The 21,320-nt window shown below is 46.9% G+C and overlaps 12 non-coding genes across 12 annotated transcripts; all 12 read right to left on the bottom strand.

Annotated features, from left to right (window-relative positions):
- Window positions 1–2,230: 2,230 nt before the first annotated feature.
- On the bottom strand, window positions 2,231–2,394 carry LOC127510296 (U1 spliceosomal RNA). The gene has a single exon (XR_007929540.1). It is a non-coding gene; the product is annotated as a U1 spliceosomal RNA (small nuclear RNA).
- Window positions 2,395–2,881: 487 nt separating this feature from the next.
- LOC127510310 (U2 spliceosomal RNA) lies at window positions 2,882–3,072 on the bottom strand. Its single transcript, XR_007929552.1, has one exon. It is a non-coding gene; the product is annotated as a U2 spliceosomal RNA (small nuclear RNA).
- Window positions 3,073–5,483: 2,411 nt separating this feature from the next.
- LOC127510295 (U1 spliceosomal RNA) lies at window positions 5,484–5,647 on the bottom strand. The gene has a single exon (XR_007929539.1). It is a non-coding gene; the product is annotated as a U1 spliceosomal RNA (small nuclear RNA).
- Window positions 5,648–6,134: 487 nt separating this feature from the next.
- Window positions 6,135–6,325, bottom strand: LOC127510309 (U2 spliceosomal RNA). Its single transcript, XR_007929551.1, has one exon. It is a non-coding gene; the product is annotated as a U2 spliceosomal RNA (small nuclear RNA).
- Window positions 6,326–8,735: 2,410 nt separating this feature from the next.
- On the bottom strand, window positions 8,736–8,899 carry LOC127510294 (U1 spliceosomal RNA). The gene has a single exon (XR_007929538.1). It is a non-coding gene; the product is annotated as a U1 spliceosomal RNA (small nuclear RNA).
- A 487-nt stretch (window positions 8,900–9,386) lies between these two features.
- Window positions 9,387–9,577, bottom strand: LOC127510307 (U2 spliceosomal RNA). The gene has a single exon (XR_007929549.1). It is a non-coding gene; the product is annotated as a U2 spliceosomal RNA (small nuclear RNA).
- A 2,410-nt stretch (window positions 9,578–11,987) lies between these two features.
- Window positions 11,988–12,151, bottom strand: LOC127510293 (U1 spliceosomal RNA). Its single transcript, XR_007929537.1, has one exon. It is a non-coding gene; the product is annotated as a U1 spliceosomal RNA (small nuclear RNA).
- A 487-nt stretch (window positions 12,152–12,638) lies between these two features.
- LOC127510306 (U2 spliceosomal RNA) lies at window positions 12,639–12,829 on the bottom strand. The gene has a single exon (XR_007929548.1). It is a non-coding gene; the product is annotated as a U2 spliceosomal RNA (small nuclear RNA).
- Window positions 12,830–15,238: 2,409 nt separating this feature from the next.
- Window positions 15,239–15,402, bottom strand: LOC127510292 (U1 spliceosomal RNA). Its single transcript, XR_007929536.1, has one exon. It is a non-coding gene; the product is annotated as a U1 spliceosomal RNA (small nuclear RNA).
- A 487-nt stretch (window positions 15,403–15,889) lies between these two features.
- Window positions 15,890–16,080, bottom strand: LOC127510305 (U2 spliceosomal RNA). Its single transcript, XR_007929547.1, has one exon. It is a non-coding gene; the product is annotated as a U2 spliceosomal RNA (small nuclear RNA).
- A 2,411-nt stretch (window positions 16,081–18,491) lies between these two features.
- On the bottom strand, window positions 18,492–18,655 carry LOC127510291 (U1 spliceosomal RNA). The gene has a single exon (XR_007929535.1). It is a non-coding gene; the product is annotated as a U1 spliceosomal RNA (small nuclear RNA).
- Window positions 18,656–19,143: 488 nt separating this feature from the next.
- LOC127510304 (U2 spliceosomal RNA) lies at window positions 19,144–19,334 on the bottom strand. Its single transcript, XR_007929546.1, has one exon. It is a non-coding gene; the product is annotated as a U2 spliceosomal RNA (small nuclear RNA).
- Between the last annotated feature and the right edge of the window lie 1,986 nt (window positions 19,335–21,320).

The following is a 21,320-nucleotide window of genomic DNA, read 5'->3' as shown; positions in this document are numbered from 1 at the left end:
AAGCACCGCAGTACAATTCTCTGGACTCCCTAGGTCATTCATGACCAGGAGGAAAAAAAAGCTAAACTTTAACATTTGGATAGTGTGACGAGTCTCTCGTTCTTCCTGCTACGGCCGGCCAGTGGGTGTGGCTGGGAGACTCATCAAGTGAACCGTGTACACCTGTTCTTCCCTCTATAAAGCTCAGGCTTTGTTTGGCGCGGTGTGTTGCTTGCTCCTGGGTGCCTTTTTTTTTTTATTTTGGTCTTTGTTTGTTTATTTTGATTTCCTTATTCATTGAAATTTGCTTCTGTCTGATGTTTGATCGTCTGTGTCACGCAACGATTTGATTAAGGGACAAAAAACCCATTCAACTCTTGTTGAGCCGTTTGATCGAGTTGTTCCCTTATGACGCAACCGTCAATCTTTCTTCTGGGTGTTACCCGGGCGAAGGGTTGTTGGTTCGGAAGTGGGTGCCACAGGGAGAGTTTGCAATTGGTGATCCCATTGTACAAATTGTAATTCCTCAGTCTCTCCGCCAATTTGTGTTACAGACGGCACATGATACATCTGGCCATATGGGGGTAAAAGAGACATATAAGTTGCTCTGGAAATGTTTCTTTTGGCCGAAAGTGAAGTGTGATGTATCCAAGTACATTAAATCTTGTCACATGTGTCAACTTGCGGAATAGTCAAATCAGTCGTCGGAACCTGTACCTCTTTATCCGATTCTGGCCATCAGCCAGCCGTCCGAGCCACCAAAGAATGTTCTGTCATATGTTGGTGATTTTTGTCGAAGAGATTTTGAGTCTTGCCAGTTGGCAAAAGCATGTGTGTGTAAAGCTCAGGACCGAATGAAATTGCTTTTTGATCCTCGTGCAAAGGTGCGCTCTTTGCAACCAGATGACCAGGCCCTCGCGTCGTTGCCTGTTGTCGGATTACCATTTCAAGAAAACTTTGTGGCTGTTGCTCGCCAGATTTCTTATGCTTTTAGAGATTGCTTTGACACAATATCAAGTAGCTGGGACAAAACCAATGTGCTTGACACTCCTATCAAACCTGTTTTTCTAACAGATTCTTGTGCTATTTGTGACGCTACAGTTTTAGCGTCGACTTCTGTCAGTGTAGGGGGGGGGAGGTAGACGAAATCTGTCTCGAGGATTCTGCTCTTCAGGGTTGTTTACGGAGCTCTGCTTTTTTGTTTTGCTTATTTGCTTTCATTTGGGCTTTACAGCACTTTGAAGTATATGTGGGTTCGTCTGAGGGACCTCTGGTGGTTTTTACTGATCACAACCCTTTCGTTTTTCTTCACTCGTTACAGAACCCTAACCAAAGGTTAATGAGGTGGTGCTTATTTTTACAGGCATGCCTGTTAGATATTCGCCACATTAAAGACTCAGACTATATGGATACGAGATAAGGCATCAGCAGTTATGTTCTCTAAGTGTCATAGGATTTGTCCCATTTTCCCTGTTCTTTTCTTAATTTGCTTCCTAGGCGCCAAGGTTGCTGGAAGTAGTTGGAGAGTTGATTAGACTGGTGGAGATTTGTGATTTGGATTGATTCTTGTCACTTGGACTACTGGAATTTGTGTTGCTGTTGTGGAGTTGTTTTGATTTGTTCTTAAAGACTCTGGTCTTTTCTTTTCAGGGGTGGGAGTGTGACGAGTCTCTCGTTCTTCCTGCTACGGCCGGCCAGTGGGTGTGGCTGGGAGACTCATCAAGTGAACCGTGTACACCTGTTCTTCCCTCTATGAAGCTCAGACTTTGGTTGGCGTGGTGTGTTGCTTGCTCCTGGGTGCTTTGGTTTTGATTTTGGTCTTTGTTAGTTTATTTTGATTTCCTTATTCATTTAAATTTGCTTCTGTCTGATGTTTGATTATTGATGTGTCTGACAGAAATTGTGTTTGGTTTTGTTGATTTCTTGTTTTATGTATTTTCTTATTTATGGTAATAAATCTCTTTTTGTTGCAACCTAGCAACCGGACTATGTCCTCCATTTCATTTGTCACGGCTTTGAGTCGGTCGTGACAACAGCTACCACAGGGTCATTTAGAAAACGGGTGTGGTCAAGTGCCCCCAAAAGCCCATCGTCCCTAAACGACAACTCAGAACTTTGCAAAACCAGGTGAGCACGTGCAACACACGACTCCAAAAAGGGGCGTGCAAACGCGTACGGAGACGGAGCCACAGACAACGCTACGACTGTTAAAAACCACAGCACCACCTCATCTGCTTTCAACCAGTATGTCCAGGGGAGAGCGCGAACGCAGTCCCCCACTACCATAAATTATGCAGTCGAGATTCCCACATTTGGGGAATTCGCAGGGGTCAGCACAACCGGAGTGCAATGGCCGAGCCTCGCCCTGGGTGAACCACCTTCCTGATCATGGTGTCTCCCCTGCCAGGTAAGTATGAGTCCCCAGGCCTCCAGTCAGAGGCTACCCTATCCCTCTTTGCCATCCTCATCAACGGTGACCCCCCGTCCCCAAGCAAAGGAAGGGCGTGTCCCTTCCGTTACTTGACTGCGATTTCCGTGACCATGCCTTCAAGCCTGCAAACTGCCAAGCACCTACACGAGCTGTGGTCCTTTAGAGCAGTGGTTCCCATCAATCAGGCGTGTTTGATTAGATGTCTCCCTAATCAAACACACCTGACTCCACTCATCAGCTCGTTAATAAAGACTCCAAGACCTCAGATGGGTGCACCAGACAAGAGTGACATCCAAGACGTGCAGTGCCGGTTTGGGAACCACCGCTTCGGAACAATGGAGACCGTTTCACAAGGGTGCGAGACAGCAGCCCCCTGCCAGCCGTCCCCCCACAGGTAGGTAGAGACTTTTCGTGAAGCTCTAGCAACATTCCCTCTGCTATTAGCCACAACAATTTGCAGTCCCCAAAAAGGGGAAGCACACCGTTCCTGGAGGCACTGCAATACCAGGTCGATGCGTGGAGTGGACGGAGCAAGCCCCGGTTCCGGCTCCATGAGCCAAAAATCCATTTAATATATAGTCCCCAGATAGGGGACGTATCAGATATTAAACTGATAAGAACAGATACTACACTTGATCTTAGCCAAAAGGCCGAGAAGCGATGCCGATGTGAGGCAGTGGGGGGCAGAGCCGGCAAAGGCGACGCCCATCTGGGCCGCGGTGAGTTTGTACTTTGCCTCTAGGACCACTGCTGTCGATCAGATCGTTTGTTAAATATCGGAGATTATGCGAAACAACCTACTTTCGCGGACTGGTCCTAGGTTTTTCGATCAACCTCCACAAAAGCACCGCAGTACAATTCTCTGGACTCCCTAGGTCATTCATGACCAGGAGGAAAAAAAAGCTAAACTTTAACATTTGGATAGTGTGACGAGTCTCTCGTTCTTCCTGCTACGGCCGGCCAGTGGGTGTGGCTGGGAGACTCATCAAGTGAACCGTGTACACCTGTTCTTCCCTCTATAAAGCTCAGGCTTTGTTTGGCGCGGTGTGTTGCTTGCTCCTGGGTGCCTTTTTTTTTTTATTTTGGTCTTTGTTTGTTTATTTTGATTTCCTTATTCATTGAAATTTGCTTCTGTCTGATGTTTGATCGTCTGTGTCACGCAACGATTTGATTAAGGGACAAAAAACCCATTCAACTCTTGTTGAGCCGTTTGATCGAGTTGTTCCCTTATGACGCAACCGTCAATCTTTCTTCTGGGTGTTACCCGGGCGAAGGGTTGTTGGTTCGGAAGTGGGTGCCACAGGGAGAGTTTGCAATTGGTGATCCCATTGTACAAATTGTAATTCCTCAGTCTCTCCGCCAATTTGTGTTACAGACGGCACATGATACATCTGGCCATATGGGGGTAAAAGAGACATATAAGTTGCTCTGGAAATGTTTCTTTTGGCCGAAAGTGAAGTGTGATGTATCCAAGTACATTAAATCTTGTCACATGTGTCAACTTGCGGAATAGTCAAATCAGTCGTCGGAACCTGTACCTCTTTATCCGATTCTGGCCATCAGCCAGCCGTCCGAGCCACCAAAGAATGTTCTGTCATATGTTGGTGATTTTTGTCGAAGAGATTTTGAGTCTTGCCAGTTGGCAAAAGCATGTGTGTGTAAAGCTCAGGACCGAATGAAATTGCTTTTTGATCCTCGTGCAAAGGTGCGCTCTTTGCAACCAGATGACCAGGCCCTCGCGTCGTTGCCTGTTGTCGGATTACCATTTCAAGAAAACTTTGTGGCTGTTGCTCGCCAGATTTCTTATGCTTTTAGAGATTGCTTTGACACAATATCAAGTAGCTGGGACAAAACCAATGTGCTTGACACTCCTATCAAACCTGTTTTTCTAACAGATTCTTGTGCTATTTGTGACGCTACAGTTTTAGCGTCGACTTCTGTCAGTGTAGGGGGGGGGGAGGTAGACGAAATCTGTCTCGAGGATTCTGCTCTTCAGGGTTGTTTACGGAGCTCTGCTTTTTTGTTTTGCTTATTTGCTTTCATTTGGGCTTTACAGCACTTTGAAGTATATGTGGGTTCGTCTGAGGGACCTCTGGTGGTTTTTACTGATCACAACCCTTTCGTTTTTCTTCACTCGTTACAGAACCCTAACCAAAGGTTAATGAGGTGGTGCTTATTTTTACAGGCATGCCTGTTAGATATTCGCCACATTAAAGACTCAGACTATATGGATACGAGATAAGGCATCAGCAGTTATGTTCTCTAAGTGTCATAGGATTTGTCCCATTTTCCCTGTTCTTTTCTTAATTTGCTTCCTAGGCGCCAAGGTTGCTGGAAGTAGTTGGAGAGTTGATTAGACTGGTGGAGATTTGTGATTTGGATTGATTCTTGTCACTTGGACTACTGGAATTTGTGTTGCTGTTGTGGAGTTGTTTTGATTTGTTCTTAAAGACTCTGGTCTTTTCTTTTCAGGGGTGGGAGTGTGACGAGTCTCTCGTTCTTCCTGCTACGGCCGGCCAGTGGGTGTGGCTGGGAGACTCATCAAGTGAACCGTGTACACCTGTTCTTCCCTCTATGAAGCTCAGACTTTGGTTGGCGTGGTGTGTTGCTTGCTCCTGGGTGCTTTGGTTTTGATTTTGGTCTTTGTTAGTTTATTTTGATTTCCTTATTCATTTAAATTTGCTTCTGTCTGATGTTTGATTATTGATGTGTCTGACAGAAATTGTGTTTGGTTTTGTTGATTTCTTGTTTTATGTATTTTCTTATTTATGGTAATAAATCTCTTTTTGTTGCAACCTAGCAACCGGACTATGTCCTCCATTTCATTTGTCACGGCTTTGAGTCGGTCGTGACAACAGCTACCACAGGGTCATTTAGAAAACGGGTGTGGTCAAGTGCCCCCAAAAGCCCATCGTCCCTAAACGACAACTCAGAACTTTGCAAAACCAGGTGAGCACGTGCAACACACGACTCCAAAAAGGGGCGTGCAAACGCGTACGGAGACGGAGCCACAGACAACGCTACGACTGTTAAAAACCACAGCACCACCTCATCTGCTTTCAACCAGTATGTCCAGGGGAGAGCGCGAACGCAGTCCCCCACTACCATAAATTATGCAGTCGAGATTCCCACATTTGGGGAATTCGCAGGGGTCAGCACAACCGGAGTGCAATGGCCGAGCCTCGCCCTGGGTGAACCACCTTCCTGATCATGGTGTCTCCCCTGCCAGGTAAGTATGAGTCCCCAGGCCTCCAGTCAGAGGCTACCCTATCCCTCTTTGCCATCCTCATCAACGGTGACCCCCCGTCCCCAAGCAAAGGAAGGGCGTGTCCCTTCCGTTACTTGACTGCGATTTCCGTGACCATGCCTTCAAGCCTGCAAACTGCCAAGCACCTACACGAGCTGTGGTCCTTTAGAGCAGTGGTTCCCATCAATCAGGCGTGTTTGATTAGATGTCTCCCTAATCAAACACACCTGACTCCACTCATCAGCTCGTTAATAAAGACTCCAAGACCTCAGATGGGTGCACCAGACAAGAGTGACATCCAAGACGTGCAGTGCCGGTTTGGGAACCACCGCTTCGGAACAATGGAGACCGTTTCACAAGGGTGCGAGACAGCAGCCCCCTGCCAGCCGTCCCCCCACAGGTAGGTAGAGACTTTTCGTGAAGCTCTAGCAACATTCCCTCTGCTATTAGCCACAACAATTTGCAGTCCCCAAAAAGGGGAAGCACACCGTTCCTGGAGGCACTGCAATACCAGGTCGATGCGTGGAGTGGACGGAGCAAGCCCCGGTTCCGGCTCCATGAGCCAAAAATCCATTTAATATATAGTCCCCAGATAGGGGACGTATCAGATATTAAACTGATAAGAACAGATACTACACTTGATCTTAGCCAAAAGGCCGAGAAGCGATGCCGATGTGAGGCAGTGGGGGGCAGAGCCGGCAAAGGCGACGCCCATCTGGGCCGCGGTGAGTTTGTACTTTGCCTCTAGGACCACTGCTGTCGATCAGATCGTTTGTTAAATATCGGAGATTATGCGAAACAACCTACTTTCGCGGACTGGTCCTAGGTTTTTCGATCAACCTCCACAAAAGCACCGCAGTACAATTCTCTGGACTCCCTAGGTCATTCATGACCAGGAGGAAAAAAAAGCTAAACTTTAACATTTGGATAGTGTGACGAGTCTCTCGTTCTTCCTGCTACGGCCGGCCAGTGGGTGTGGCTGGGAGACTCATCAAGTGAACCGTGTACACCTGTTCTTCCCTCTATAAAGCTCAGGCTTTGTTTGGCGCGGTGTGTTGCTTGCTCCTGGGTGCCTTTTTTTTTTTATTTTGGTCTTTGTTTGTTTATTTTGATTTCCTTATTCATTGAAATTTGCTTCTGTCTGATGTTTGATCGTCTGTGTCACGCAACGATTTGATTAAGGGACAAAAAACCCATTCAACTCTTGTTGAGCCGTTTGATCGAGTTGTTCCCTTATGACGCAACCGTCAATCTTTCTTCTGGGTGTTACCCGGGCGAAGGGTTGTTGGTTCGGAAGTGGGTGCCACAGGGAGAGTTTGCAATTGGTGATCCCATTGTACAAATTGTAATTCCTCAGTCTCTCCGCCAATTTGTGTTACAGACGGCACATGATACATCTGGCCATATGGGGGTAAAAGAGACATATAAGTTGCTCTGGAAATGTTTCTTTTGGCCGAAAGTGAAGTGTGATGTATCCAAGTACATTAAATCTTGTCACATGTGTCAACTTGCGGAATAGTCAAATCAGTCGTCGGAACCTGTACCTCTTTATCCGATTCTGGCCATCAGCCAGCCGTCCGAGCCACCAAAGAATGTTCTGTCATATGTTGGTGATTTTTGTCGAAGAGATTTTGAGTCTTGCCAGTTGGCAAAAGCATGTGTGTGTAAAGCTCAGGACCGAATGAAATTGCTTTTTGATCCTCGTGCAAAGGTGCGCTCTTTGCAACCAGATGACCAGGCCCTCGCGTCGTTGCCTGTTGTCGGATTACCATTTCAAGAAAACTTTGTGGCTGTTGCTCGCCAGATTTCTTATGCTTTTAGAGATTGCTTTGACACAATATCAAGTAGCTGGGACAAAACCAATGTGCTTGACACTCCTATCAAACCTGTTTTTCTAACAGATTCTTGTGCTATTTGTGACGCTACAGTTTTAGCGTCGACTTCTGTCAGTGTAGGGGGGGGGAGGTAGACGAAATCTGTCTCGAGGATTCTGCTCTTCAGGGTTGTTTACGGAGCTCTGCTTTTTTGTTTTGCTTATTTGCTTTCATTTGGGCTTTACAGCACTTTGAAGTATATGTGGGTTCGTCTGAGGGACCTCTGGTGGTTTTTACTGATCACAACCCTTTCGTTTTTCTTCACTCGTTACAGAACCCTAACCAAAGGTTAATGAGGTGGTGCTTATTTTTACAGGCATGCCTGTTAGATATTCGCCACATTAAAGACTCAGACTATATGGATACGAGATAAGGCATCAGCAGTTATGTTCTCTAAGTGTCATAGGATTTGTCCCATTTTCCCTGTTCTTTTCTTAATTTGCTTCCTAGGCGCCAAGGTTGCTGGAAGTAGTTGGAGAGTTGATTAGACTGGTGGAGATTTGTGATTTGGATTGATTCTTGTCACTTGGACTACTGGAATTTGTGTTGCTGTTGTGGAGTTGTTTTGATTTGTTCTTAAAGACTCTGGTCTTTTCTTTTCAGGGGTGGGAGTGTGACGAGTCTCTCGTTCTTCCTGCTACGGCCGGCCAGTGGGTGTGGCTGGGAGACTCATCAAGTGAACCGTGTACACCTGTTCTTCCCTCTATGAAGCTCAGACTTTGGTTGGCGTGGTGTGTTGCTTGCTCCTGGGTGCTTTGGTTTTGATTTTGGTCTTTGTTAGTTTATTTTGATTTCCTTATTCATTTAAATTTGCTTCTGTCTGATGTTTGATTATTGATGTGTCTGACAGAAATTGTGTTTGGTTTTGTTGATTTCTTGTTTTATGTATTTTCTTATTTATGGTAATAAATCTCTTTTTGTTGCAACCTAGCAACCGGACTATGTCCTCCATTTCATTTGTCACGGCTTTGAGTCGGTCGTGACAACAGCTACCACAGGGTCATTTAGAAAACGGGTGTGGTCAAGTGCCCCCAAAAGCCCATCGTCCCTAAACGACAACTCAGAACTTTGCAAAACCAGGTGAGCACGTGCAACACACGACTCCAAAAAGGGGCGTGCAAACGCGTACGGAGACGGAGCCACAGACAACGCTACGACTGTTAAAAACCACAGCACCACCTCATCTGCTTTCAACCAGTATGTCCAGGGGAGAGCGCGAACGCAGTCCCCCACTACCATAAATTATGCAGTCGAGATTCCCACATTTGGGGAATTCGCAGGGGTCAGCACAACCGGAGTGCAATGGCCGAGCCTCGCCCTGGGTGAACCACCTTCCTGATCATGGTGTCTCCCCTGCCAGGTAAGTATGAGTCCCCAGGCCTCCAGTCAGAGGCTACCCTATCCCTCTTTGCCATCCTCATCAACGGTGACCCCCCGTCCCCAAGCAAAGGAAGGGCGTGTCCCTTCCGTTACTTGACTGCGATTTCCGTGACCATGCCTTCAAGCCTGCAAACTGCCAAGCACCTACACGAGCTGTGGTCCTTTAGAGCAGTGGTTCCCATCAATCAGGCGTGTTTGATTAGATGTCTCCCTAATCAAACACACCTGACTCCACTCATCAGCTCGTTAATAAAGACTCCAAGACCTCAGATGGGTGCACCAGACAAGAGTGACATCCAAGACGTGCAGTGCCGGTTTGGGAACCACCGCTTCGGAACAATGGAGACCGTTTCACAAGGGTGCGAGACAGCAGCCCCCTGCCAGCCGTCCCCCCACAGGTAGGTAGAGACTTTTCGTGAAGCTCTAGCAACATTCCCTCTGCTATTAGCCACAACAATTTGCAGTCCCCAAAAAGGGGAAGCACACCGTTCCTGGAGGCACTGCAATACCAGGTCGATGCGTGGAGTGGACGGAGCAAGCCCCGGTTCCGGCTCCATGAGCCAAAAATCCATTTAATATATAGTCCCCAGATAGGGGACGTATCAGATATTAAACTGATAAGAACAGATACTACACTTGATCTTAGCCAAAAGGCCGAGAAGCGATGCCGATGTGAGGCAGTGGGGGGCAGAGCCGGCAAAGGCGACGCCCATCTGGGCCGCGGTGAGTTTGTACTTTGCCTCTAGGACCACTGCTGTCGATCAGATCGTTTGTTAAATATCGGAGATTATGCGAAACAACCTACTTTCGCGGACTGGTCCTAGGTTTTTCGATCAACCTCCACAAAAGCACCGCAGTACAATTCTCTGGACTCCCTAGGTCATTCATGACCAGGAGGAAAAAAAAGCTAAACTTTAACATTTGGATAGTGTGACGAGTCTCTCGTTCTTCCTGCTACGGCCGGCCAGTGGGTGTGGCTGGGAGACTCATCAAGTGAACCGTGTACACCTGTTCTTCCCTCTATAAAGCTCAGGCTTTGTTTGGCGCGGTGTGTTGCTTGCTCCTGGGTGCCTTTTTTTTTTTATTTTGGTCTTTGTTTGTTTATTTTGATTTCCTTATTCATTGAAATTTGCTTCTGTCTGATGTTTGATCGTCTGTGTCACGCAACGATTTGATTAAGGGACAAAAAACCCATTCAACTCTTGTTGAGCCGTTTGATCGAGTTGTTCCCTTATGACGCAACCGTCAATCTTTCTTCTGGGTGTTACCCGGGCGAAGGGTTGTTGGTTCGGAAGTGGGTGCCACAGGGAGAGTTTGCAATTGGTGATCCCATTGTACAAATTGTAATTCCTCAGTCTCTCCGCCAATTTGTGTTACAGACGGCACATGATACATCTGGCCATATGGGGGTAAAAGAGACATATAAGTTGCTCTGGAAATGTTTCTTTTGGCCGAAAGTGAAGTGTGATGTATCCAAGTACATTAAATCTTGTCACATGTGTCAACTTGCGGAATAGTCAAATCAGTCGTCGGAACCTGTACCTCTTTATCCGATTCTGGCCATCAGCCAGCCGTCCGAGCCACCAAAGAATGTTCTGTCATATGTTGGTGATTTTTGTCGAAGAGATTTTGAGTCTTGCCAGTTGGCAAAAGCATGTGTGTGTAAAGCTCAGGACCGAATGAAATTGCTTTTTGATCCTCGTGCAAAGGTGCGCTCTTTGCAACCAGATGACCAGGCCCTCGCGTCGTTGCCTGTTGTCGGATTACCATTTCAAGAAAACTTTGTGGCTGTTGCTCGCCAGATTTCTTATGCTTTTAGAGATTGCTTTGACACAATATCAAGTAGCTGGGACAAAACCAATGTGCTTGACACTCCTATCAAACCTGTTTTTCTAACAGATTCTTGTGCTATTTGTGACGCTACAGTTTTAGCGTCGACTTCTGTCAGTGTAGGGGGGGGGAGGTAGACGAAATCTGTCTCGAGGATTCTGCTCTTCAGGGTTGTTTACGGAGCTCTGCTTTTTTGTTTTGCTTATTTGCTTTCATTTGGGCTTTACAGCACTTTGAAGTATATGTGGGTTCGTCTGAGGGACCTCTGGTGGTTTTTACTGATCACAACCCTTTCGTTTTTCTTCACTCGTTACAGAACCCTAACCAAAGGTTAATGAGGTGGTGCTTATTTTTACAGGCATGCCTGTTAGATATTCGCCACATTAAAGACTCAGACTATATGGATACGAGATAAGGCATCAGCAGTTATGTTCTCTAAGTGTCATAGGATTTGTCCCATTTTCCCTGTTCTTTTCTTAATTTGCTTCCTAGGCGCCAAGGTTGCTGGAAGTAGTTGGAGAGTTGATTAGACTGGTGGAGATTTGTGATTTGGATTGATTCTTGTCACTTGGACTACTGGAATTTGTGTTGCTGTTGTGGAGTTGTTTTGATTTGTTCTTAAAGACTCTGGTCTTTTCTTTTCAGGGGTGGGAGTGTGACGAGTCTCTCGTTCTTCCTGCTACGGCCGGCCAGTGGGTGTGGCTGGGAGACTCATCAAGTGAACCGTGTACACCTGTTCTTCCCTCTATGAAGCTCAGACTTTGGTTGGCGTGGTGTGTTGCTTGCTCCTGGGTGCTTTGGTTTTGATTTTGGTCTTTGTTAGTTTATTTTGATTTCCTTATTCATTTAAATTTGCTTCTGTCTGATGTTTGATTATTGATGTGTCTGACAGAAATTGTGTTTGGTTTTGTTGATTTCTTGTTTTATGTATTTTCTTATTTATGGTAATAAATCTCTTTTTGTTGCAACCTAGCAACCGGACTATGTCCTCCATTTCATTTGTCACGGCTTTGAGTCGGTCGTGACAACGGCTACCACAGGGTCATTTAGAAAACGGGTGTGGTCAAGTGCCCCCAAAAGCCCATCGTCCCTAAACGACAACTCAGAACTTTGCAAAACCAGGTGAGCACGTGCAACACACGACTCCAAAAAGGGGCGTGCAAACGCGTACGGAGACGGAGCCACAGACAACGCTACGACTGTTAAAAACCACAGCACCACCTCATCTGCTTTCAACCAGTACGTCCAGGGGAGAGCGCGAACGCAGTCCCCCACTACCATAAATTATGCAGTCGAGATTCCCACATTTGGGGAATTCGCAGGGGTCAGCACAACCGGAGTGCAATGGCCGAGCCTCGCCCTGGGTGAACCACCTTCCTGATCATGGTGTCTCCCCTGCCAGGTAAGTATGAGTCCCCAGGCCTCCAGTCAGAGGCTACCCTATCCCTCTTTGCCATCCTCATCAACGGTGACCCCCCGTCCCCAAGCAAAGGAAGGGCGTGTCCCTTCCGTTACTTGACTGCGATTTCCGTGACCATGCCTTCAAGCCTGCAAACTGCCAAGCACCTACACGAGCTGTGGTCCTTTAGAGCAGTGGTTCCCATCAATCAGGCGTGTTTGATTAGATGTCTCCCTAATCAAACACACCTGACTCCACTCATCAGCTCGTTAATAAAGACTCCAAGACCTCAGATGGGTGCACCAGACAAGAGTGACATCCAAGACGTGCAGTGCCGGTTTGGGAACCACCGCTTCGGAACAATGGAGACCGTTTCACAAGGGTGCGAGACAGCAGCCCCCTGCCAGCCGTCCCCCCACAGGTAGGTAGAGACTTTTCGTGAAGCTCTAGCAACATGCCCTCTGCTATTAGCCACAACAATTTGCAGTCCCCAAAAAGGGGAAGCACACCGTTCCTGGAGGCACTGCAATACCAGGTCGATGCGTGGAGTGGACGGAGCAAGCCCCGGTTCCGGCTCCATGAGCCAAAAATCCATTTAATATATAGTCCCCAGATAGGGGACGTATCAGATATTAAACTGATAAGAACAGATACTACACTTGATCTTAGCCAAAAGGCCGAGAAGCGATGCCGATGTGAGGCAGTGGGGGGCAGAGCCGGCAAAGGCGACGCCCATCTGGGCCGCGGTGAGTTTGTACTTTGCCTCTAGGACCACTGCTGTCGATCAGATCGTTTGTTAAATATCGGAGATTATGCGAAACAACCTACTTTCGCGGACTGGTCCTAGGTTTTTCGATCAACCTCCACAAAAGCACCGCAGTACAATTCTCTGGACTCCCTAGGTCATTCATGACCAGGAGGAAAAAAAAGCTAAACTTTAACATTTGGATAGTGTGACGAGTCTCTCGTTCTTCCTGCTACGGCCGGCCAGTGGGTGTGGCTGGGAGACTCATCAAGTGAACCGTGTACACCTGTTCTTCCCTCTATAAAGCTCAGGCTTTGTTTGGCGCGGTGTGTTGCTTGCTCCTGGGTGCCTTTTTTTTTTTATTTTGGTCTTTGTTTGTTATTTTGATTTCCTTATTCATTGAAATTTGCTTCTGTCTGATGTTTGATCGTCTGTGTCACGCAACGATTTGATTAAGGGACAAAAAACCCATTCAACTCTTGTTGAGCCGTTTGATCGAGTTGTTCCCTTATGACGCAACCGTCAATCTTTCTTCTGGGTGTTACCCGGGCGAAGGGTTGTTGGTTCGGAAGTGGGTGCCACAGGGAGAGTTTGCAATTGGTGATCCCATTGTACAAATTGTAATTCCTCAGTCTCTCCGCCAATTTGTGTTACAGACGGCACATGATACATCTGGCCATATGGGGGTAAAAGAGACATATAAGTTGCTCTGGAAATGTTTCTTTTGGCCGAAAGTGAAGTGTGATGTATCCAAGTACATTAAATCTTGTCACATGTGTCAACTTGCGGAATAGTCAAATCAGTCGTCGGAACCTGTACCTCTTTATCCGATTCTGGCCATCAGCCAGCCGTCCGAGCCACCAAAGAATGTTCTGTCATATGTTGGTGATTTTTGTCGAAGAGATTTTGAGTCTTGCCAGTTGGCAAAAGCATGTGTGTGTAAAGCTCAGGACCGAATGAAATTGCTTTTTGATCCTCGTGCAAAGGTGCGCTCTTTGCAACCAGATGACCAGGCCCTCGCGTCGTTGCCTGTTGTCGGATTACCATTTCAAGAAAACTTTGTGGCTGTTGCTCGCCAGATTTCTTATGCTTTTAGAGATTGCTTTGACACAATATCAAGTAGCTGGGACAAAACCAATGTGCTTGACACTCCTATCAAACCTGTTTTTCTAACAGATTCTTGTGCTATTTGTGACGCTACAGTTTTAGCGTCGACTTCTGTCAGTGTAGGGGGGGGGAGGTAGACGAAATCTGTCTCGAGGATTCTGCTCTTCAGGGTTGTTTACGGAGCTCTGCTTTTTTGTTTTGCTTATTTGCTTTCATTTGGGCTTTACAGCACTTTGAAGTATATGTGGGTTCGTCTGAGGGACCTCTGGTGGTTTTTACTGATCACAACCCTTTCGTTTTTCTTCACTCGTTACAGAACCCTAACCAAAGGTTAATGAGGTGGTGCTTATTTTTACAGGCATGCCTGTTAGATATTCGCCACATTAAAGACTCAGACTATATGGATACGAGATAAGGCATCAGCAGTTATGTTCTCTAAGTGTCATAGGATTTGTCCCATTTTCCCTGTTCTTTTCTTAATTTGCTTCCTAGGCGCCAAGGTTGCTGGAAGTAGTTGGAGAGTTGATTAGACTGGTGGAGATTTGTGATTTGGATTGATTCTTGTCACTTGGACTACTGGAATTTGTGTTGCTGTTGTGGAGTTGTTTTGATTTGTTCTTAAAGACTCTGGTCTTTTCTTTTCAGGGGTGGGAGTGTGACGAGTCTCTCGTTCTTCCTGCTACGGCCGGCCAGTGGGTGTGGCTGGGAGACTCATCAAGTGAACCGTGTACACCTGTTCTTCCCTCTATGAAGCTCAGACTTTGGTTGGCGTGGTGTGTTGCTTGCTCCTGGGTGCTTTGGTTTTGATTTTGGTCTTTGTTAGTTTATTTTGATTTCCTTATTCATTTAAATTTGCTTCTGTCTGATGTTTGATTATTGATGTGTCTGACAGAAATTGTGTTTGGTTTTGTTGATTTCTTGTTTTATGTATTTTCTTATTTATGGTAATAAATCTCTTTTTGTTGCAACCTAGCAACCGGACTATGTCCTCCATTTCATTTGTCACGGCTTTGAGTCGGTCGTGACAACAGCTACCACAGGGTCATTTAGAAAACGGGTGTGGTCAAGTGCCCCCAAAAGCCCATCGTCCCTAAACGACAACTCAGAACTTTGCAAAACCAGGTGAGCACGTGCAACACACGACTCCAAAAAGGGGCGTGCAAACGCGTACGGAGACGGAGCCACAGACAACGCTACGACTGTTAAAAACCACAGCACCACCTCATCTGCTTTCAACCAGTATGTCCAGGGGAGAGCGCGAACGCAGTCCCCCACTACCATAAATTATGCAGTCGAGATTCCCACATTTGGGGAATTCGCAGGGGTCAGCACAACCGGAGTGCAATGGCCGAGCCTCGCCCTGGGTGAACCACCTTCCTGATCATGGTGTCTCCCCTGCCAGGTAAGTATGAGTCCCCAGGCCTCCAGTCAGAGGCTACCCTATCCCTCTTTGCCATCCTCATCAACGGTGACCCCCCGTCCCCAAGCAAAGGAAGGGCGTGTCCCTTCCGTTACTTGACTGCGATTTCCGTGACCATGCCTTCAAGCCTGCAAACTGCCAAGCACCTACACGAGCTGTGGTCCTTTAGAGCAGTGGTTCCCATCAATCAGGCGTGTTTGATTAGATGTCTCCCTAATCAAACACACCTGACTCCACTCATCAGCTCGTTAATAAAGACTCCAAGACCTCAGATGGGTGCACCAGACAAGAGTGACATCCAAGACGTGCAGTGCCGGTTTGGGAACCACCGCTTCGGAACAATGGAGACCGTTTCACAAGGGTGCGAGACAGCAGCCCCCTGCCAGCCGTCCCCCCACAGGTAGGTAGAGACTTTTCGTGAAGCTCTAGCAACATGCCCTCTGCTATTAGCCACAACAATTTGCAGTCCCCAAAAAGGGGAAGCACACCGTTCCTGGAGGCACTGCAATACCAGGTCGATGCGTGGAGTGGACGGAGCAAGCCCCGGTTCCGGCTCCATGAGCCAAAAATCCATTTAATATATAGTCCCCAGATAGGGGACGTATCAGATATTAAACTGATAAGAACAGATACTACACTTGATCTTAGCCAAAAGGCCGAGAAGCGATGCCGATGTGAGGCAGTGGGGGGCAGAGCCGGCAAAGGCGACGCCCATCTGGGCCGCGGTGAGTTTGTACTTTGCCTCTAGGACCACTGCTGTCGATCAGATCGTTTGTTAAATATCGGAGATTATGCGAAACAACCTACTTTCGCGGACTGGTCCTAGGTTTTTCGATCAACCTCCACAAAAGCACCGCAGTACAATTCTCTGGACTCCCTAGGTCATTCATGACCAGGAGGAAAAAAAAGCTAAACTTTAACATTTGGATAGTGTGACGAGTCTCTCGTTCTTCCTGCTACGGCCGGCCAGTGGGCGTGGCTGGGAGACTCATCAAGTGAACCGTGTACACCTGTTCTTCCCTCTATAAAGCTCAGGCTTTGTTTGGCGCGGTGTGTTGCTTGCTCCTGGGTGCCTTTTTTTTTTTATTTTGGTCTTTGTTTGTTTATTTTGATTTCCTTATTCATTGAAATTTGCTTCTGTCTGATGTTTGATCGTCTGTGTCACGCAACGATTTGATTAAGGGACAAAAAACCCATTCAACTCTTGTTGAGCCGTTTGATCGAGTTGTTCCCTTATGACGCAACCGTCAATCTTTCTTCTGGGTGTTACCCGGGCGAAGGGTTGTTGGTTCGGAAGTGGGTGCCACAGGGAGAGTTTGCAATTGGTGATCCCATTGTACAAATTGTAATTCCTCAGTCTCTCCGCCAATTTGTGTTACAGACGGCACATGATACATCTGGCCATATGGGGGTAAAAGAGACATATAAGTTGCTCTGGAAATGTTTCTTTTGGCCGAAAGTGAAGTGTGATGTATCCAAGTACATTAAATCTTGTCACATGTGTCAACTTGCGGAATAGTCAAATCAGTCGTCGGAACCTGTACCTCTTTATCCGATTCTGGCCATCAGCCAGCCGTCCGAGCCACCAAAGAATGTTCTGTCATATGTTGGTGATTTTTGTCGAAGAGATTTTGAGTCTTGCCAGTTGGCAAAAGCATGTGTGTGTAAAGCTCAGGACCGAATGAAATTGCTTTTTGATCCTCGTGCAAAGGTGCGCTCTTTGCAACCAGATGACCAGGCCCTCGCGTCGTCGCCTGTTGTCGGATTACCATTTCAAGAAAACTTTGTGGCTGTTGCTCGCCAGATTTCTTATGCTTTTAGAGATTGCTTTGACACAATATCAAGTAGCTGGGACAAAACCAATGTGCTTGACACTCCTATCAAACCTGTTTTTCTAACAGATTCTTGTGCTATTTGTGACGCTACAGTTTTAGCGTCGACTTCTGTCAGTGTAGGGGGGGGGGAGGTAGACGAAATCTGTCTCGAGGATTCTGCTCTTCAGGGTTGTTTACGGAGCTCTGCTTTTTTGTTTTGCTTATTTGCTTTCATTTGGGCTTTACAGCACTTTGAAGTATATGTGGGTTCGTCTGAGGGACCTCTGGTGGTTTTTACTGATCACAACCCTTTCGTTTTTCTTCACTCGTTACAGAACCCTAACCAAAGGTTAATGAGGTGGTGCTTATTTTTACAGGCATGCCTGTTAGATATTCGCCACATTAAAGACTCAGACTATATGGATACGAGATAAGGCATCAGCAGTTATGTTCTCTAAGTGTCATAGGATTTGTCCCATTTTCCCTGTTCTTTTCTTAATTTGCTTCCTAGGCGCCAAGGTTGCTGGAAGTAGTTGGAGAGTTGATTAGACTGGTGGAGATTTGTGATTTGGATTGATTCTTGTCACTTGGACTACTGGAATTTGTGTTGCTGTTGTGGAGTTGTTTTGATTTGTTCTTAAAGACTCTGGTCTTTTCTTTTCAGGGGTGGGAGTGTGACGAGTCTCTCGTTCTTCCTGCTACGGCCGGCCAGTGGGTGTGGCTGGGAGACTCATCAAGTGAACCGTGTACACCTGTTCTTCCCTCTATGAAGCTCAGACTTTGGTTGGCGTGGTGTGTTGCTTGCTCCTGGGTGCTTTGGTTTTGATTTTGGTCTTTGTTAGTTTATTTTGATTTCCTTATTCATTTAAATTTGCTTCTGTCTGATGTTTGATTATTGATGTGTCTGACAGAAATTGTGTTTGGTTTTGTTGATTTCTTGTTTTATGTATTTTCTTATTTATGGTAATAAATCTCTTTTTGTTGCAACCTAGCAACCGGACTATGTCCTCCATTTCATTTGTCACGGCTTTGAGTCGGTCGTGACAACGGCTACCACAGGGTCATTTAGAAAACGGGTGTGGTCAAGTGCCCCCAAAAGCCCATCGTCCCTAAACGACAACTCAGAACTTTGCAAAACCAGGTGAGCACGTGCAACACACGACTCCAAAAAGGGGCGTGCAAACGCGTACGGAGACGGAGCCACAGACAACGCTACGACTGTTAAAAACCACAGCACCACCTCATCTGCTTTCAACCAGTACGTCCAGGGGAGAGCGCGAACGCAGTCCCCCACTACCATAAATTATGCAGTCGAGATTCCCACATTTGGGGAATTCGCAGGGGTCAGCACAACCGGAGTGCAATGGCCGAGCCTCGCCCTGGGTGAACCACCTTCCTGATCATGGTGTCTCCCCTGCCAGGTAAGTATGAGTCCCCAGGCCTCCAGTCAGAGGCTACCCTATCCCTCTTTGCCATGCCTCATCAACGGTGACCCCCCGTCCCCAAGCAAAGGAAGGGCGTGTCCCTTCCGTTACTTGACTGCGATTTCCGTGACCATGCCTTCAAGCCTGCAAACTGCCAAGCACCTACACGAGCTGTGGTCCTTTAGAGCAGTGGTTCCCATCAATCAGGCGTGTTTGATTAGATGTCTCCCTAATCAAACACACCTGACTCCACTCATCAGCTCGTTAATAAAGACTCCAAGACCTCAGATGGGTGCACCAGACAAGAGTGACATCCAAGACGTGCAGTGCCGGTTTGGGAACCACCGCTTCGGAACAATGGAGACCGTTTCACAAGGGTGCGAGACAGCAGCCCCCTGCCAGCCGTCCCCCCACAGGTAGGTAGAGACTTTTCGTGAAGCTCTAGCAACATGCCCTCTGCTATTAGCCACAACAATTTGCAGTCCCCAAAAAGGGGAAGCACACCGTTCCTGGAGGCACTGCAATACCAGGTCGATGCGTGGAGTGGACGGAGCAAGCCCCGGTTCCGGCTCCATGAGCCAAAAATCCATTTAATATATAGTCCCCAGATAGGGGACGTATCAGATATTAAACTGATAAGAACAGATACTACACTTGATCTTAGCCAAAAGGCCGAGAAGCGATGCCGATGTGAGGCAGTGGGGGGCAGAGCCGGCAAAGGCGACGCCCATCTGGGCCGCGGTGAGTTTGTACTTTGCCTCTAGGACCACTGCTGTCGATCAGATCGTTTGTTAAATATCGGAGATTATGCGAAACAACCTACTTTCGCGGACTGGTCCTAGGTTTTTCGATCAACCTCCACAAAAGCACCGCAGTACAATTCTCTGGACTCCCTAGGTCATTCATGACCAGGAGGAAAAAAAAGCTAAACTTTAACATTTGGATAGTGTGACGAGTCTCTCGTTCTTCCTGCTACGGCCGGCCAGTGGGTGTGGCTGGGAGACTCATCAAGTGAACCGTGTACACCTGTTCTTCCCTCTATAAAGCTCAGGCTTTGTTTGGCGCGGTGTGTTGCTTGCTCCTGGGTGCCTTTTTTTTTTTATTTTGGTCTTTGTTTATTTTGATTTCCTTATTCATTGAAATTTGCTTCTGTCTGATGTTTGATCGTCTGTGTCACGCAACGATTTGATTAAGGGACAAAAAACCCATTCAACTCTTGTTGAGCCGTTTGATCGAGTTGTTCCCTTATGACGCAACCGTCAATCTTTCTTCTGGGTGTTACCCGGGCGAAGGGTTGTTGGTTCGGAAGTGGGTGCCACAGGGAGAGTTTGCAATTGGTGATCCCATTGTACAAATTGTAATTCCTCAGTCTCTCCGCCAATTTGTGTTACAGACGGCACATGATACATCTGGCCATATGGGGGTAAAAGAGACATATAAGTTGCTCTGGAAATGTTTCTTTTGGCCGAAAGTGAAGTGTGATGTATCCAAGTACATTAAATCTTGTCACATGTGTCAACTTGCGGAATAGTCAAATCAGTCGTCGGAACCTGTACCTCTTTATCCGATTCTGGCCATCAGCCAGCCGTCCGAGCCACCAAAGAATGTTCTGTCATATGTTGGTGATTTTTGTCGAAGAGATTTTGAGTCTTGCCAGTTGGCAAAAGCATGTGTGTGTAAAGCTCAGGACCGAATGAAATTGCTTTTTGATCCTCGTGCAAAGGTGCGCTCTTTGCAACCAGATGACCAGGCCCTCGCGTCGTCGCCTGTTGTCGGATTACCATTTCAAGAAAACTTTGTGGCTGTTGCTCGCCAGATTTCTTATGCTTTTAGAGATTGCTTTGACACAATATCAAGTAGCTGGGACAAAACCAATGTGCTTGACACTCCTATCAAACCTGTTTTTCTAACAGATTCTTGTGCTATTTGTGACGCTACAGTTTTAGCGTCGACTTCTGTCAGTGTAGGGGGGGGGAGGTAGACGAAATCTGTCTCGAGGATTCTGCTCTTCAGGGTTGTTTACGGAGCTCTGCTTTTTTGTTTTGCTTATTTGCTTTCATTTGGGCTTTACAGCACTTTGAAGTATATGTGGGTTCGTCTGAGGGACCTCTGGTGGTTTTTACTGATCACAACCCTTTCGTTTTTCTTCACTCGTTACAGAACCCTAACCAAAGGTTAATGAGGTGGTGCTTATTTTTACAGGCATGCCTGTTAGATATTCGCCACATTAAAGACTCAGACTATATGGATACGAGATAAGGCATCAGCAGTTATGTTCTCTAAGTGTCATAGGATTTGTCCCATTTTCCCTGTTCTTTTCTTAATTTGCTTCCTAGGCGCCAAGGTTGCTGGAAGTAGTTGGAGAGTTGATTAGACTGGTGGAGATTTGTGATTTGGATTGATTCTTGTCACTTGGACTACTGGAATTTGTGTTGCTGTTGTGGAGTTGTTTTGATTTGTTCTTAAAGACTCTGGTCTTTTCTTTTCAGGGGTGGGAGTGTGACGAGTCTCTCGTTCTTCCTGCTACGGCCGGCCAGTGGGTGTGGCTGGGAGACTCATCAAGTGAACCGTGTACACCTGTTCTTCCCTCTATGAAGCTCAGACTTTGGTTGGCGTGGTGTGTTGCTTGCTCCTGGGTGCTTTGGTTTTGATTTTGGTCTTTGTTAGTTT

Source organism: Ctenopharyngodon idella, chromosome 3, assembly GCF_019924925.1.
Source record: "Ctenopharyngodon idella isolate HZGC_01 chromosome 3, HZGC01, whole genome shotgun sequence".
In the NCBI taxonomy this organism is placed as follows: domain Eukaryota; kingdom Metazoa; phylum Chordata; class Actinopteri; order Cypriniformes; family Xenocyprididae; genus Ctenopharyngodon; species Ctenopharyngodon idella.
This window is presented reverse-complemented; position numbering and strand designations above follow the sequence as displayed.